The sequence below is a fragment of the Phyllobates terribilis genome, unplaced genomic scaffold, assembly GCF_046119375.1.
Source record: "Phyllobates terribilis strain yellow unplaced genomic scaffold, ASM4611937v1 Scaffold_1__5_contigs__length_1240528914, whole genome shotgun sequence".
NCBI classification, from domain to species: domain Eukaryota; kingdom Metazoa; phylum Chordata; class Amphibia; order Anura; family Dendrobatidae; genus Phyllobates; species Phyllobates terribilis.
The window spans coordinates 382,223,702-382,242,736 of NW_027362761.1; positions in this window are offsets into that span (position 1 = coordinate 382,223,702).

The following is a 19,035-nucleotide window of genomic DNA, read 5'->3' on the forward strand; positions in this document are numbered from 1 at the left end:
TGCTCCGTAAAGAAGGTCTTGTGTACATGGTCGCTTTAATGGGACGAGTGCTATCCGTGGTTTTGACGGATAGCACTTGTACCTATGTTATTCTATGGGGCCGTGCACATGTCTGACTTTTTTCTTATTGCAGCCTGGATGATTTGCCTCCAACAATCAGATGGCACTCGCCCATTCATGTCTTATTGTTCTGCTTATCACGGACTGACTGCATGGAAAAGGTGGAGAAACTATTTTTTTTCTCTCTCCAACTCTGAAAAAAATCGGATCCCACTCTGATCAAAGTTTGATTAGCATAATCAGACCAATTTTCTTGGATGGAGAGAAAACAGCTGTGTGACCCTAGCCAAACTAGGATCTATTAAACCTTTAGTGACCAGATCAATTTTTTTAAATCTGACATGTCCCTTTATATAGTAATAATTCTGGAATGCTTCAACATATCCCATTGATTTTGAGAATATTTTTTTGTGACACATTATACTTTATAATCATATTAAATTTAGGTTGATATGTTTTGCGTTAATTTATAAAAATATCAGAAATTTGACAATTTAAAAAAAAATTGCAATTTTCAAACTTTGAATGATTATCCCTTTAATCCAGTTACACGACAAAATAAACATAAATAAATAACATTTCACATGTCTGCTTTACATGAGCACCATATGTAAAATGTTGTTTTATTTTGTTAGAATTTTAAAAGTTTAAAGATGGAGCAGTAATTTTTCATTTTTTTAAGGAAATTTACAAAACTCATATTTTTAGGGACCTGTTCAGTTTTGAAGTGATTTTGGGGGTCCTATATATTGGGAAGCTACCAAAAGTGATACCATTTTAAAAACAGCATCCCTCAACGTATTCAAAATTGCTTTCGGGTAGTTCATTAACCCTTCAGGTGCGCTTCAGGAATTAATGCAAAGTGCCATGACAGCAATGAAAAAGTTTATTTTTACCACCTAACTTTTGATAGCTTCTAAAAAGGTCACTATAGCCGGCAGACTCTAAGGCCCTTATTTGGCCATGAACTGCTATGGCAAACATCAGGACCACACAATTAAGATCTCATGGTGCCAATGGGGTTAAAGAGAAAGACCTCACACTCTGTTAACTATTTAGATTCTGTAGTCACTATTGACAGCAGCATCAAAGGGGTTAAACAGCCATGGTCGGTGCCAACACTGCTCATGGTTGATGCAGCAATTTGTCAGATGTAATGTACAGCTGACAGCTACCAGAGTGTCACCCATTGGGGGATGCTAGTCTCTTATATCGCAGGTCAGTAAAAAGGCGTATTGATGGTTACTAAGGGGTTAAAGTCTGACTTCACAACATGTGTTCATAAAAGTGCATCCTGGCATGAACAAAGGACATTTCTGAAGACCTCAAAAGAAGAGATGTTGAAGCTCTTTAAGCTGGAAAAACTTTCCACACCATCTCTAAAGAGTTTTGACTCTAGCAATCCACAGACAGATGGTGTAAAAAAGTAAATTTTAGGCCAATATTAATCTCCCCATGAGTGGCTGAGAAACAAAGATCACTCCAAAAGCAAGGACTATAATAATCCACAAGTTCACAAAGGAACGCAAGGTAACTTATAAGAAACTCAAGGCCTCTTTCACATTAGGGAATATTGATGTTCATGAATCCATCATCAGAAGGACAGTGAACAACAATGGTGTGCATGACAGGATTGCAAGGAGAAAGCCAATTCTCTCCAAAAAGAACATTCCTAACCATCTGCAGTTTGCTAAAGGCCACCTGGACAAGCCAGAAGGCTATTTCCTACATGAGCCGCACAGGTCGTTTCTCTCCCTTCAGCGCGGGCTCCGGCGATGAGCCCGCACCATTCCAGGTACATGACAGCTGATCTGTCAAATATACTCATATTTATTATTGGCGCTTTCAGAAACGCCCAATCTATCAATATATAAAAATAATTAATCTGATCAGTAAACGGCGTAACGTAACAAGAGAGAAAATTAAAACGCCAGAATTACGTTTTTTTGGTCGCCGTAACATTGCAATAAAATGCCAAAACAGGCGATCAAAACATCATATCTACCCCAAAATGGTATCAATAAAAACGTCATCTCGGTGCTCAAAAAATAAGCCCCACCTGGCCCCAGATCCCGAAAAATGGAGATGCTACGGATCTCGGAAAATGCCGACTTTTTTTTTAACAAACTTTGGATTTTTTTTCACTACTTAAATAAAAAGAACCTATATATGTTTGGTGTCTACGAACTCGTAATGACCTGGAGAATCATCATGGCTAGTCAGTTTTAGCATTTAGTGAACATGGTAAAAAAAAAGCAACTGTGGAATTGCATTTTTGTTTGCAATTTCACCACACTTGGAATTTTTTTCCCATTTTCCAGTAAACAATATGGTAAAACCAATGGTGTCATTCAAAAGTAAAACTTGTCCCGCAAAAAATAAGCCCTTACACGACCATATTATCGGAAAAATAAAAAAAGTTATGGCTCTGGGACGAAGGGGAGCAAAAAACGAAAGTGCAAAAACGGAAAATGGCCCCGGGGTGAAGGGGTTAAAAGTCATAAGTTACTTAACGGTAACGGGATTTTTCGGAGATCATGACAGCACGACGAGAGAGGGGATCCGCCCACGAAGGACAGGAAACCAACAGGCTTAAAAGGGGCGGCCCTCTCTCTCGCCTCAGTTTGGATTACAGAGCCAGGTTAGTAGACATAGCAAACATGATAAACCAATATTTTTATATATCACCAACTAAGAGTGAAATCAGTAAACAAGGAGTGCTCCCACAAACGTGAAGGGAGGGAATATAAGGGTGCTGTCATAGTCTCCGAAAAATCCCGTTACCAGTAAGTAACTTATGACTTTATCGGTCGACCATGACAGCACCACAAGAGAATTGCAGAGATGAAGAAGTTTAGGGAGGGACTACAGTTTGGAGCACCCTTCTCCCGAAAGTGAGATCAGATGAAACACCCGAATCCAGTCTATAGTGCCTGTAGAAAGACGGAGAAGACCATGTAGCAGCCTTACATATGTCTTCTATCGATACACCCGTCTTCTCCGCCCAGGAGGTCGCCACTGCCCGGGTGGAGTGAGCCTTCAACTCTTATGGTATTTCCTCACCGCTGGATGTATAAGCTAGGGAAATAGCCTCCCTAATCCATCTAGTTATGGTGGACTTTGTGACTTTAAAGCCTTTCCTAACACCTTGGTAGGATATAAATAACAAACTGTCTCTCCTAAAATCTCTGGTGACCAAGAGGTACCTAATTACACATCTCCTTACGTCTAACGTATGAAACTCTTCTTCCTTCTGGTTACCCGGATTAGGGCAGAAGGAGGGTAGGACTACTTCTTGGAGTCTGTGAAAACGGGTAGCTACTTTAGGAAGATAAGCGGGATCAGGTTTAAGAATTATTCTATCATCCAGGATCTGAGTGAAGGGCAAGGCTGAAGACAGAGACTGAATATCACTAATCCTCCTAGCAGATGTTAAGGCTATCAGAAGTGCTGTTTTAAGGGAGAGGGACTTAAGAGTAACTAACTCTATTGGCTCAAAGGGTGAACTAGTTAAGGCTTTTAGAACCAAATTTAGATCCCAGGGTACCAATTTTCTTCTGTCAATGGGCCTGGACCTAAAGGCAGCTTTACTGAAACAAGAAATCCAATAATTACTCGCCAGATCACAGCTATATAAGGTGTCTGCCTAAGGCAGACACCTGAACTTTTAGCGTGCTAGTTGCTAGCCCTAGCTCAAGACCTTTTTGCAGAAATTCTAGAATTTTACTTAATGGAGCCCCCTCATCGAAACTGGAACCGAAAAAGATAAAAACTTCTTCCAGGTCCTCGCATAAATTCTGGTTGTAACAGGTTTACAGCTACGCATTAAGGTAGCTACTAGACCTTGGGAGAACCCCTTTTTTCTTAATAGGTTCCCTTCAAGTACCATACAGTCAAGTGGAGGCCAGACACTTGAGGATGGACTATCGGACCCTGGAAGAGGAGATCCGGAACTTCTGGTAGGACCCAAGGAACTGACACAGACATGCTCCTCAGGCACGAGAACCGGGGCCTCCTGGGCCAGAAGGGTGCGTCCAGCAGAACTCTCGCCCTGTCCTCCCTAATCTTCCAGATAACCATGGAAAGAAGGGTCAACGGGGGAAAGGCATAGGCTAGGCTGAACCCCCAAGGTATTTGGAGAGCATCCACTGCAAGGGGTTTTTCTTCGGGATTCAGGGAACAGAAGAGCCGTGTTTTTCGATTTAACCTCGTGGCAAACAAGTCCACTACCGGAGGCCCCCATCTTCAGACTATTTGGAAGAAAATGTCCTGATTGAGTTCCCATTCTCCCTGTCTCAGGGTATAGCGGCTCAAGTAGTCTGCCCTTGAATTTTCTTTTCCCTTTATATGAAGAGCTGTTAGGGAACGAAGATGGCATTCCGAGATCTAAAAGAGATGATCCGCCACTCTCATCAGAGATCTTGATCGTGTACCCCCCGGGTGGTTCACGTAAGCTACTGCGATTTTATTATCAGAAAGAATCTTTACGTCACGTTTTTGAAGAAAGACTAGAAAATAATTGGCTGCCCTGTCTATCGCTAGCAACTCTTTAACGTTGGAGGAGAGACTCTTTTCCGTATTAGACCATGACACCTGGGTTACCATATCTCCTAGATGGGCACCCCACCCACTGGAACTGGCATCGGTAGTAATTGTTCTGGTGGTTCTAAAAATCCAGGGGACCCCTCTGGAAAAGTTCGCTTTATCATCCCACCACTGTAAGGATTCAACTGAACGGGGGGACAAGGAAAACCACCTCCCCTCTAAGTGTCCCTTCAACAAAACTTCATATCCCATTGTAAAACCCTAGAGTGGTATTGTGCCCACAATGTGCCCACAGAACCCCAGGGAAGCAAGATATCAGGGGACATGACTGGGTTTGACACTGCCCTTCTCACTTGATCCCTGATGTTTAGTTTTTTGGCTTCAGGGAAGTAACATGTCTGAGAATTTGAATCCAGCATAACGCCCAAGAATTGTTGAACCTTTGTGGCAGTTAGTCTAGATTTATTCAGATTGAGCACCCAGCCCAGATTCTCTAAGATGGAGATCACTATTTTAAGATGCTTAGTACATTGGAGGGCAGAATTACCAACTATCAGGAAATCATCCAGATAAGGGATACAGTGCCTTGTGAAAGTATTTGGCCCCCTTGAACTTCTCTACCTTTTGCCACATTTCTGGCTTCAAACATAAAGATATAAAATTCTAATTTTTGGGGGAAGAATCAACAACAAGTGGGACACAATCGTGAAGTGGAACAAAATTTATTGGATATTTTAAACTTTTTAAAAAAAATTAAAAATGGAAAAGTGGGGCGTGCAATATTATTCGGCCCCTTTACTTTCAGTGCAGCAAACTCACTCCAGAAGTTGAGTGAGGATCTCTGAAGGATCCAATGTTGTCCTAAATGACTGGTAATGATTAATAGAATCCACCTGTGTGTAATCAAGTCTCCGTATAAATGCACCTGCTCTGTGATAGTCTCAGGGTTCTGTTTCAAGTGCAGAGAGCATCATGAAGACCAAGGAACACACCAGGCAGGTCCGAGATACTGTTGTGGCGAAGTTTAAAGCCGGATTTGGATACAAAAAGATTTCCCAAGTTTTAAACATCTCAAGGAGCACTGTGCAAGCGATCATATTGAAATGGAAGGAGTATAAGACCACTGCAAATCTATCAAGACCCGGCCAAATACAGGACCATTCTGGAAGAAAACCTGTTGGAGTCTGCAAAAGACCTGATACTGGGAAGGAGATTTATCTTCCAACAAGACAATGATCCCAAACATAAAGCAAAATCTACAATGGAATGGTTCAAAAATAAACGTATCCAGGTGTTAGAATGGCCAAGTCAAAGTCCAGACCTGAATCCAATCGAGAATCTGTGGAAAGAGCTGAAAACTGCTGTTCACAAACGGCCTCCATCCACACCTCAATGAGCTCGAGCTGTTTTGCAAGGAAGAATGGGCAAGAATTTCAGCCTCTCGATGTGCAAAACTGATAGAGACATACCCCAAGCGACTTGCAGCTGTAATCGCAGCAAAAGGTGGCGCTACAAAGTATTAACTCAAGGGGGGCGAATAATAATGCACGCCACACTTTTCAGTTTTTAATTTTTTTAAAAAGTTTAAAATATCTAATAAATTTCGATTCACTTCACAATTGTGTCCCACTTGTTGTTGATTCTTCGCCAAAATAATTAGAATTTTATATCTTTATGTTTGAAGCCAGAAATGTGGCAAAAGGTAGAAAAGTTCAAGGGGGCCAAATACTTTCACAAGGCACTGTAATTAATATGTTATGTTCCCTGACATGAACCATTACCTCTGTCACAATTTTGGTAAATACCCGGGGGGCTATGGCTAAACCAAACGGAAGGGCCCTATATTGAAAATGCTTGATTACCCCATCTATAACCACGGCCACTCTAAGATATTTCTGGTAATCTGAATGGATAGGTACATGGTAATAGGCGTATTTCAAATCCAAAACTACCATGTAACAAGAAACAGCAATTTTATTGTTGACTTGACTGATTCCATTTTGAAAGTGGGGATTATCAGGAATTTATTCAGTGCTTTTAAGTTTATAATACACCTGAAAGAACCGTCCGGCTTAGAGACCATAGAGGGGAGTAAAATCCCTACCCTCTTTCAGATGCCGGGACATCCACCCGGACTGCTTTATGAACAAGGTCCAGGACTTCTCTCTGAAGGGCGAACTGTTCTGACATAGAGAAACGAACCGGGGTCAAGATAAACCTTCTATGAGGAACTGCTTGGAACTGGAATCTCAGACCGAACCTGGGCTACGAGTCATTAACTCGATTTCTGGGGCTCCCGAGTAGAAGACGTATTGATCAGAAGACCTCTACCTTTTGGTTTACGGTCTTCCCATTTATCTTGGTCCATCTGTGGCCTCTTACGTACAAATCTTCTCCTGCGAAAAGACCGCTTGTAGGGAGGAATGGACAGGCTAGGGAAACCTTTCTTCCTGTCGCTTGTTTTGTCCAGGATTTCATCCAGGACTGGACCGAAGAGCTGCCCCCTTCGCAAGGTATAGCACAGAGTCTAGTTCTAGCCTGGATGTCACCCGGCCAACACTTGAGCCACAGGGCCCTGCGGGCTGCATTAGACATGGCGGCCGATCTAGCAGCTAACTTAACTGAGTCCGTGGAAGCATCCGCTAGAATAGCTAGACAAGATCTCTTCCTGGATGTATTGTTTTCTAAATGTGACTCCAGCTGATTTAGCCATATCATCAAAGACCTAGCTGTACAAGTTGCGGCAATTGCCGGTTTTAAAGCCCCAGCAGTTGTCTCCCATGTGCCTTTGAGAATCACATCTGCTTTTCTGTACAGAGGGTCTTTAAGGGCCCCCATATCATCATAGGGGAGAGATGACTTTTTAAAAGCTAGTTATAGCTGCGTCTAGTTTAGGAGCCTCCTCCCAGGAGGAAGAGGCCGAGTCCTCAAAGGGGTACTTTCTTTTAAAGAATGGGGGTAGAGAATCCTTTCTTTCCGGCCTTTGCCACTCTTTACGGATTAGACCCTGAAGTTTTTCATTAAACGGAAAAAAAATTCTCATCCTCTGTCCCAGTCCTCTGAACATGACATCTTGGACTGACTTCTCTGGCCTGGGGTCCGTAATGCCCATGGTTGAGCTGAAAGATTTAACCAATCCGTCAACCTCATTTAACGGAAAGCAGTGCTGGCCTGAACCACTATCCGAGGATGAGGAAGATGAGAAGATGAATCGTCAGAGTCCACCTCATCGGCTGACGATAGGGATTAATCAGGGATTGGGGAGTCCTCATAGTTAATTTCCTTCCTCTTAGATTTTTTTAGAGAGGACTTTGCTCACCTCTGATTTAACTAGGGATTTTAAGCCTGAGGCGAAACTAGGGGTCTTGTCTGCCAAAGTTTGGTTTATGCAGAACTGGCACAGTCTTTTGGAATATAAGACCGCCAATACGGCCTTGCATAATGCACATTGCTTGTGCTTGGCTTTGGAGGTACACTTCTTCCCCTAAACAGCTAAGAAGGGACACCTTATTACCTAAGTGAACTTTCTTGAAGATCACTTACCCAGAGCTCAAATAGCCGGTAGCAGTTTAGCTGGAGGACCTTTCTCAGCCGGGGGATCGTCTCTAGGGGCTGCAGATTCGTCCGTCCTGTTAGAGTCACGATGGCTGGACAGGATTCGCCTACCCGAAGTCCGAGAATTACTGGTGACTCGGGGGGGGGGGGGGGGTCGTGTCTCCTGGGGCTACCCAGGCGACCGCTGAGATAGAGAAGGCGGTGGCCCCTGGATTTTCTGCTGCTCGTCTTCAGAATCCATTTTAATAATAGAGACCAAAGTAGCTGGGAATCCTGGATGACCATGTCTGGACGGTTATGTAAGAGCATCTACTTCCCCTTATTTCTTTTTTTTTGAGCGCCCTCTGATGGTTGGAGGGGCAACTGCAGCACTTACCCGGCGTTTGCATGCATGTGGCCAGAAATTTCCTGTTCTGGTCATATGATCACCTGGGCATCATCATGACCTGCCCCCGGTCATAGTAAAAGACCGGAAGTATGCGGCGCAGCCGGATTCTGCGGTACGGAGTACAGCTCCCTCCAGTGTCCTGTGCGCAGGTTTGGGGCTGCTCACCCCAGATAGGGGCGCAGCCCCCCAATGCTATGACCAGCTCAAGTTGGGGCTGCAGACCCCAGATAGGGGCGCAGCCTCCGTCACCACGATTACATCTGGCTGGAGCTGCCACCCCAGACAGGGGAGCAGCTCCCACAGCCAAGGGCACAGGACAATGCCGGAGCTGCCGGCCCCAGACGGGCGCAGCTCAACAGCACGTTTCTCGGACATCTTCAACTGGTAAGCCTGTCACAGGTTCCCTCCATCAAGGACAGGAAACCAAACTGAGGCGAGAGAGAGGGCTGCTCCTTTTAAGCCTGTAGGTTTCCTGTCCTTGGTGGGCAGATCCCCTCTCTCATGTTGCTGTCATGGTCGACAGATAAACAGAGTGTTGTGGACGGATGAGACGAAAATAGAGCTTTTTGGATAAAATGTGAAGTGTTATGTTTGGAGAAATAAAACATTGCAATACAGCATGAAAACCTCAATCCATCCGTGAATCACGCTGGTAGTAGTATCATGATTTGGGCCTGTTTTGCTGCACTTGAGCCAGGACAGCTTGCCGTTAATGTTAATTCTAAATTATTTCAGCAGATTTAAAAGGAAAACGTCAGGACATTTGTCTATGTGTTAAATTTCAAGAGGAGTGTGTCATGCAGCAAGACAATGACACAAAGAATTGTTAAGAAAGAATAAAGTTAATGTTTTGGTATGGCCAAGACAAAGTCCTGACCGTAATCCTATAGAAATGTTGTTGATGGACCTAAAGCGAGTAGTTCATAAAGTAAACAATAACAACGCTGAAACTCTTTTGTAGGGAGGAATGGGATATAATTCCTCCAAGCCAATGTGCAAGGTTAACCAACAATTACCAGAAATATTAAGATAAAGTTATTGCTGCACAAGGTGGTCACACCAGATACTGAGAGCAAAGAGTCACACACTTTTGCTACTCACTTACATGTGACATTGGATCATTTAACTCATTTAAAGAATTACAAAGTCTAATATTTTTAACTAATTTGTTTGAACTGGTTATCTGTATCTACTTTTACGACTTGTGTGAGAATTTGATACAGTTTTAGGTCAAATTTTTGCAGAAATATGGAAAATTCTGAAGAGTTCACAAACTTTTTTTCCTCAATGATGTAAATTGGCCTATACCGCATGGTTTTTTTTTTTGCCTTCCCCTGGATCAACGCTGCGGAATAGCTGCAGTGCACAAGAAATAGGCTGAACTGGATGGACGCTTGTCTTTTTTCGGCCTTATAAACTATGTAACTATGTTTTAAGCATATCTGTAAATGAGCCAGAATTCTTCTGTAATTTGTGCTGAAAAATACTATCTTTCATGATTTGCACCTCTGCTGAAGAGGATAAGTTCATCAGTTACCAGACTCAGAAATGACAAATTGACAGCATCTTAGGTAACTGTCCTCTTAAATGAGCCAAACTTTTGAGTTATACTGTACATACATACAGTAGATGTGTGTGGCAATTGTCAAAAGTGACATTTTATAAATGGATCGGAAGTACTGAAAAACTAATAAATACAATACATGTAGCGTAATTCCTATATGATTAGATGCAAAGCCCTGGGCTTAAAACCTCATACATAAATGAATACACTGCAAAAATAGTGACACAATATGAATAAGAATTGTAATAGAATAATTGATGGAAATATCATAAATAATGCACGTTCTTTAGGCTCGGGAGTGAATTTAGCTCTATAACTTTATTTGCTGCCCTATGGTAGACACTGAGCCACGTTTATTGTCTTATATAAATCACTTATTAGAGATGAGCAAACTGAAATACTGAGATTGAATAGAATCTGTATTGAAGTTTTAAAATTTTGCTGAAGCCTGTGAAATTAAATATACAATTTGCTAAGCACGAATCATATAAAATGGCCACTGCTATTTTACACAAAGACTCAATCAGCCAGAAATGGATGACGACCTTGAGTGAGGCCTGGCGGGCTTCCATATAATATCATGCAGCTCATCACATTGTAGAGCATAGACAATCAGTGGGACTAACATATCCTGTATAAAAGCCAAAGCAGGATAGTAAAAGGATGTCCCCGCTCACATCTTAGGTATAGAAATAATGAGAGAAAGCCATAAAACACTGATGTAACTGTACAGATAGTGTGTGACAGTACAGCTGTGAAGATTACTGGGTGAGAAAAAGAGAATAATAGAGAGATAGGAGAGTCAATAATGATGCCTTCCACTTGTTTCCACTTATACTCAGAGCAATGACTGATCGAGCCAGTGCCGCCCCCGTGACTGAAACCGGGACGCTGCCGGGGGAAATACAGTTAATTTTCTCCCCGCAGCGTTTGGCTAAGTGCCGGCACCAGGCAGGTTAGTAACGCAATTAACCTGCAGATTAACCCCATATCTGCAGGTTAATAGCGTTTTTTTCTGGTGACAGGTTTCTTTAAAAGTTGTACATGATGTGTTTCCACACAATGAAACAGCACTTTTTTAAACAAAATTTTTACAAGGAAAAAACGCAAGAAACAATAGCTGACAGCGAGTAGCAGATGGTGACTATCAGCGGGTCTGCACCTGTGACCTCCACTGAAGGCATGAGAATACAAATAATCTGACAAAGACCAGGGGATTTTTGAGGAACGTCGCTGCCTGTGTGGTTAGCACATCTAATGATGAAATGTGTAGGAGTTGGATGTTTTTCCCACTAATCAGGACAGAATAATGATTGGGGACTGCTCTTTTCAGAGCAATTGCCCATAGTAGGAGTGATCTGAAGGGGATAATATAAAAGACTAGTCAGACTAGTATAGATGAGCATATAAACCCTAGAAATTGAAAAGTTGGAATCATAAATGTAGATTTATTAACAAGTTATGTTTTAGTATGACTTGTGCTAGTCAGGCTAGCCTGGGTCCTGCTGGTCATGGGATTCTGGTACATGTCGGGCTACATGACAGGTACACGTGGGGTTGTATAGGTGCTTCTCACAAAATTAGAATATCAAAAATTTAATTTATTTCAGTTCTTCAATACAAAAAGTGAACACATATATTATATAGAGTCATTACAAACAGAGTGATCTATTTCAAGTGTTTATTTCTGTTAATGTTGATGATTATGGATTACAGCCAATGACAACACAAAAGTTACACTACATTGGTCACTCCAGTTTGGCCTAATTGGGTTATGGGTGTCAAAGCTGGCATCAAAGTAGAAAATTACCAATTTTCACAGATTTGAATAAGTATCTGGTATTTTTAAAGAGTTAAATGACTTTTGTCTACGGATCTCACATCGTCATTACACAGATAGTGATTCCCCGGATCTAAAACTGGTCACTCTAGCTTGTACGAGACAGGTACTGAGCATCAGAGCTGGTAGCAAAGTAGGCAAGTAGTCAATTTTCACAAAATTGAATAAGTAACTAGAGTTTTTAAGGGGTTAAATGACTTTGGGCCACTGATCCGTCCCCTCCATGCTCCATCCCCCACTCCGTCCCTCACTCACCTCCATGCTCCTGCTCCGTCCCCCACTCTCCCGTCCCCTCCGTGCTCCGTCCCTCACTCCCCTCCATGCTCCGCCCCCCACTCCTCCATGCTCCGTCCCTCACTCCTCTCCATCCCTCCATCCTCCACTCCCCCTGCTCCATCCCTCACTCCCCTCCGTGCTCCGTTCCCCTGCTCCATCCCTCACTCCCTCCGCTCCGTCCCTCACTCCCTGTCCCCTCCATGCTCCGTCCCCCACTCCCCATGCTCCGTCCCTCACTCCCCCGTCCCCTCCGTGCTCCGTTCCCCTGCTCCATCCCTCACTCCCCTCCGTGCTCCATCCCCCCCATGCTCCATCCCTCACTCCCCCAGCTCCGTCCCTCACTCCCCTCCATGCTCCGTCCCCAACTCACTCCCCTCTCCATGCTCCGTCCCCCATTCCCCCGTGCTCCGTCCCTCACTCCCCATGCTCCGTCCCCTCCGTGCTCCGTCCCCCACTCCCCTCCATCACTCACTTCCCGGTCCCCTCCATGCTGTCCCCCACTCCCTTCCATGCTCCATCCCCCACTCCCCATGCTCCGTCCCCCTGCTCCATCCCTCACTCCCCTCCGTGCTCCGTCCCCCACTGCCCCAGCTCCGTCCCTCACTCCCCTCCATGCTCCGTCCTCCACTCACTCACTCCCCTCCATGCACCGTCCCCCATGCTCCATCCCTCATTCCCCTCCATGATCCATGCCCCACTCCCCCCTCACTCACCTCCATGCTCAATCCCTCACTGCCCTCCGTCCCTCACTCCCCTCTGTGCTCCATCCCCCACTCACCCCCTCACTCACTCCCCTCCATGTCCCATCCCCCATGCTCCATCCCTCACTGCCCTCCGTGCTCCGTCCCTCACTTCCCTCCGTGCTCTGTCCCTCACTCCCCTCCGTCCTTCACTCCCCTCCGTGCTCGGTCCCACAATCCCCCATCTACCCCCCTCCATGCTCCGTCCCCCCTTCCACCTCACTCCCCCCATGCCCCATCCCCCCGTGCTCGGTCCCTCACTCACCCGTCCCCCACCTCACTCACTCCCCTCCATGCTCCGTTCCCTCCTCCATCCCCCTGCTCCGTCCCTCACTCCCCTCCATGCTCCGTTCCCCACTCTCCCGTCCCCTCCGTGCTCCGTCCCTCACTTCCCTCCATGCTCCGTCCCCCACTCCCCCCTCACTCACTCCCCTCCATGCCCCGTCCCCCATCTACCCCCTCACTCCACTCCATGCTCCGTTCCCCATTCCCCCATCCCTCACTCCCCTCCATGCTCTGTCCCTCACTCCCCCGTCCCCTCCATGCTCCGTCCTCCACTCACTCCCCTCCATGCACCGTCCCCCATGCTCCATCCCTCACTGCCCTCCGTGCTCCATCCCCCACTCCGTCCCTCACTCCACCGGCTCCATCTCTCACTCCCCTTCATGCTCGGTCCCCCAATCCCCCCTCACTCACTCCCCCATCTACCCCCCTCACTCCCCTCCATGCTCCGTCCCCCCTTCCACCTCACTCCCCCACCATGCCCCATACCCCCGTGCTCGGTCCCTCACTCACCCGTCCCCCACCTCACTCACTCCCCTCCATGCTCCGTCCCCTCCTCCATCCCCCTGCTCCGTCCCTCACTCCCCTCCATGCTCCGTCCCCCATCACCTCCATGCTCCGCACCCCACTCTCCCGTCCCCTCCGTGCTCCGTCCCTCACTTCCCTCCATGTTCCGTCCCCCACTCCCCCCTCACTCACTCCCCTCCATGCCCCGTCCCCCATTCCCCCAGCTACCCCCCTCACTCCACTCCATGCTCCGTTCCCCATTCCCCCGTGCTCCGTCCCTCACTCCCCTCCATGCTCTGTCCCTCACTCCCCCGTCCCCTCCATGCTCCGTCCTCCACTCACTCCCCTCCATGCACCGTCCCCCATGCTCCATCCCTCACTGCCCTCTGTGCTCCATCCCCCACTCCGTCCCTCACTCCACCGGCTCCGTCCCTCACTCCCCTCCATGCTCCATCCCCCACTACCCTCCAGGCTCTGTCCCTCACTCCTCCGTCCCCTCCATGCTCCGTCCCCCACTTCTTCCATGCTCCGTCCCTGACTCCCCTCTGTGCTCCGTCGCCCACTCACCCCCTCACTCACTCCCCTCCATGTCCCGTCCCCCATTCCCCCGTGCTCCATCCCTCACTCCCCTCCATGCTCCGTCCCCCACTCACTCCCCCAGCTAACCCCCTCCATGCTCCGTCCCCCCTCACTCCCCTCCATGCCCCGTCCCCCATGCTCCATCCCTCACTGCCCTCCGTCCCTGACTCCCCTCTGTGCTCCATCCCCCACTCACCCCATCACTCACTCCCCTCCATGCTCCGTCCCACCTCACTCACTCCCCTCCAACACCGTCCCTCACTGCCCCCGCTCCGTCCCTCACTGCCCCGCTCCGTCCCTCACTGCCCTCCATGCTCTGTCCCTCACTCCCCCGTCCCCTCCAACCCCACTCCCCATGCTCCGTCCCCTCCTCCATCCCTCACTCCCCACCGTGCTCCATCCCTCACTCCGCTCCATCCCTCACTGCCCTCCGTCCCTCACTCCCCTCCGTGCTCCGTCCCCCATTCCCCCCCTCACTAACTCCCCTCCATGCCCCGTCCCACATTCCCCCGTGCTCCATCCCTCACTCCCCTCCGTGTTCCATCCCCCACTACCCTCTCACTCACTCCCCTCCATGCCCTGCCCCCCATTCCTCCGTGCTCCTTCCCTCACTCCCCCGTCCCCTCCATGCTCTATCCCCCACTCCCCATCCCTCACTCCCCTCCGTGCTCCGTCCCGCACTCCCCTCCATGCTCCGTCCTCCACTCACTCCCCTCCATGCCCCATCCCCCGTGCTACATCCCTCACTCCCCTCCGTGCTCCGTCCCTCACTCCCCTCCGTGCTCCGTCCATCACTCCCCCCGTGCTCCGTTCCTCACTCCCCCCGTACTCCGTTCCTCACTCCCCTCCATGCTCCGTCCCCCTCACTCACTCTCCTCCGTGCTCCGTCCCCCCCTCACTCACTCCCCTCCATGCCCTGTCCCCCATTCCCCGTGCTCCATCCTTCACTCCCCTCCATTCCCCGTCCCCCATTCCTCACTCCCCTCCATGCTCCGTCCCCCAGCTCCATCCCTCACTCCCCTCCATGTTCCGTCCCTCACTCGCCCGTCCCCTCCATGCTCTGTCCCTCACTCCCCTCTGTGCTCCGTCCCTCACTCCCCTCCGTGCTCCGTCCCCCCGCCTCACTCACTCCCCTCCATGCTCCGTGCCCCCTCCCCTCGCCTCACTCACTCCCCTCCATCCCTCACTGTCCTCCGTCCCCCTGCTCCATGCTCGGTCCCTCCATGCTCCGTCCCCTCCATGGTCTGTCCCTCACTCCTCCCCTCATGCCCTGTCCCCCATGCTCCATCCTTCACTCCCCTCCGTGATCCGTCCCCCACTCCCTCTCCTCCATGCCCCGTCCCCCATTCCCCCGTGCTCAATCCCTCACTGCCCTCCGTTCCTTCTCTCCACTCCGTGCTCCGTCCCCCACTCCCCTCCTCACTCACCTCCATGCCCCGTCCCCCAGCTCCCCTCCATGCTCCGTCCCACCTCACTCACTCCCCTCCAACCCCATCCCTCACTGCCCCCGCTCCGTCCCTCACTCCCCTCCATGCTCTGTCCCTCACTCCCCCGTCCCCTCCAACCCCACTCCCCATGCTCCGTCCCCTCCTCCATCCCTCACTCCCCACCGTGCTCCATCCCTCACTCCGCTCCATGCCCCATCCCTCACTGCCCTCCGTCCCTCACTCCCCTCCATGCTCCGTCACTCAATCCCCCGTGCTCTGTCCATCACTCCCCCCGTGCTCCATCCCTCACTCACTCCCCTCCATGCCCCGTCCCCCATTACCCCGAGCTCCATCCCTCACTCCCCTCCGTAATCCGTCCCTCACTCCCCCTGTGCTCCGTTCCTCACTTTCCTCCATGCTCCGTCCCCCACTCCCCCCTCACTCACTCCGTTGCAAGCCCCGTCCCCCATCCCTCACTGCCCTCCGTGCTCCGTCCCCCACTCCCCCCCTCCATGCCCCGTCCCCCATGATCCATCCCTCATGGCCCTCCGTCCCTCACTCCCCTCTGTGCTCCGTCCCTCACTCCCCCCCCTCACTCACTCCCCTCCATGCCCCGTCCCCCATGCTCCGTCCCTCACTCCCCTCCATGCTCTGTCCCTCACTCCCACTTCCCCTCCATGCTCCATCCCCCACTCCCCATGCTCCTCCATCCCTCAATCCCCTCCGTGCTCCGTCCCTCACTCGCCTCCACGCTCCGTCCCCTCCGTGCTCCGTCCCCCATCCCTCACTGCCCTCCGTCCCTCATTCCCCCCCGTGCTCCGTCCCTCACTCTCCTCCATGATCCGTCCCCCCCTCATTCCCCTCCATGCCGTCCCCCATTCCCCCGTGCTCCATGCCTCACTCCCCTCCATGCCCCGTCCCCCATTCCTCACTGCCCCTCCGTCCCTCACTCCCCCCGCTCCGTCCCTCACTCGCCGGTCCCCTCCGTGCTCTGTCCCCCACTCACTCCCCCCGCTCCATGCCTCACTCCCCCGCTCCATCCCTCACTCCCCCGTCCCCTCCATGCTCCGTCCCCCACTCCCCATGCTCCTTCCCCTCCGTGCTCAGTCCCCCATTCCCCTCCATGTTCCATCCCTCACTCCCCCGTCCCCTCCATGCTCCGTCCCCCACTCCATTCCATGCTCCATCCCCCACTCCCCATGCTCCATCCCTCACTCCCCTCCGTGCTCAGTCCCCCACTCCCCCAGTTCCGTCCCTCACTCCCCTCCATGCTCCGTCCTCCACTCACTCATTCCTCTCCATGCACCGTCCCCCATTCCCCCGTGCTCCATTTCTCACTGCCCTCAGTGCTCCATCCCCCACTCCCCTCCATGCTCCATCCCCCAGTGCTCCGTCCCTCACTCCCCACTGTGCACCGTCCCCCCCTCACTCACTCCCCTCCATGCCTTGTCCCCCCCTCACTCACTCCCCTCCATGCCTTGTCCCCATTCCCCTGTGCTCCATCCCTCACTCCCCTCCATGCCCCGTCCCCCATTCCACCGTGCTCCATTCCTCACTGCCCTCCGTGCTCTATCCCCCACTCCCCTCCATCCCTCACTGCGCTCTGTGCTCCGTCCCTCACTCCCCTCTGTGTTCCGTCCCTCACTCCCCACTGTGCTCCGTCCCCCATTCCTCACTGCCCTCCGTACCTCACTCCCCTCCGTGCTCCGTCCCTCACTCCCCTCCGTGCTCCGGCCCCCAGCTCCAGACCTCACTCCCCTCCGTGCCCCGTCCCTCACTCCCCTCCGTGCTCCGTCCCCCCTCCCCCGCCTCATTCACTCCCCTCCATGCTAAACCCCCCCTCCATCCTCCATTCCCCCGTGCTCCATCCATCACTGCCCTCCGTGCTCCGTCCCCCATGCTCCATCCCTCACAGCCCTTCATGCTCCGTCCCCCCTCACTCACTCCCCTCCATGCCCTGTCCCCCATGCTCCGTCCCTCACTGCCCCTGCTCCGTCCCTCACTGCCGTCCCCTCCTCCATACCTCACTCCCCTCCGTGCTCCGTCCCCTCCTCCATCCCTCACTCCCCCTCCCCCTCAATGCCCCATCCCTCACTGCCCTCCGTGCTCCGTCCCTCACTCCCCCCGTGCTCCGTCCCTCACTTCCCCCGCTCCGTCCCTCACTCCCCTCCATGCCCCATTCCTCACTGCCCTCTGTCCCTCACTTCCCCCGCTCCGTCCCTCACTTCTCTCCATGCTCCATCCCTCAATCCCCTCCATGCTCCGTCCCTCACTCGCCCATCCCCTCCATGCTCCGTCCCCCCTCCCCTCCATGCTCCGGCCCCCACTCTCCCTGTCCCCCCCATGCTCCGTCCCCCACTCTCCCTGCTCTGTCCACTCCATGCTCCGTCCCTCACTCCTCCCATGCTCCGTCCCCCACTCTCCCATGCTCTGTTCCCCACTTTCCCTGCTGTCCCCTCCATGCTCCGTCCCTCACTCCCATCAGTCCCCCCGCCTCACTCACTCCCCTCCATGCTCCGTTCCCCACTCTCCCTGTCCCCCTCATGCTCCGTCCCCCACTCTCCCTGCTCTGTCCCCTCCATGCTCCATCCCTCACTCCCCCCCATGCTCCGTCCCCCACTCTCCCTGTCCACCCCTTGCTCCATCCCCCACTCTCCCAGTCCCCCCCATGCTCCGTCCCCCACTCTCCCAGCTCTGTCCCCTCCATGCTCCGTCCCTCACTCCCCTCCATGCTCCGTTCCCCACTCTCCCTGCTGTCCCCTCCATGCTCAGTCCCTCACTCCCCCCTATGCTCCGTCCCTCACTCTCCTCCGTGCTCCGTCCCTCACTCCCCTCCGTGTTCCGTCCCCTCCATGCTCCGTCCCCCACTCTCCCTGTCCCCCCCATGATCCATCCCCCACTCTCCCTGCTCTGTCCCCCCATGCTCCGTCCCCCACTCTCCATGCTGTCCCCTCCATGCTCAGTCCCTGACTTCCCCCTATGCTCCGTCCCCCACTCTCCCAGCTCTGTCCCCTCCATGCTCCGTCCCTCACTCCCCTTCATGCTCCGTTCCCCACTCTCCCTGTCCCCCCATGCTCCGTCCCCCACTCTCCCTGCTGTCCGCTCCATGCTCAGTCCCTCACTCCCCCCTATGCTCCGTCCCCCACTCTCCCTGTCCCCCCCATGCTCCGTCCCCCACTCTCCCTGCTCTGTACCCTCCGTGCTCCGTCCTTCACTCCCCTCAGTGTAACGTCCCCCACTCCCCTCCATGCTTCGTCCCCCCTCACTCACTC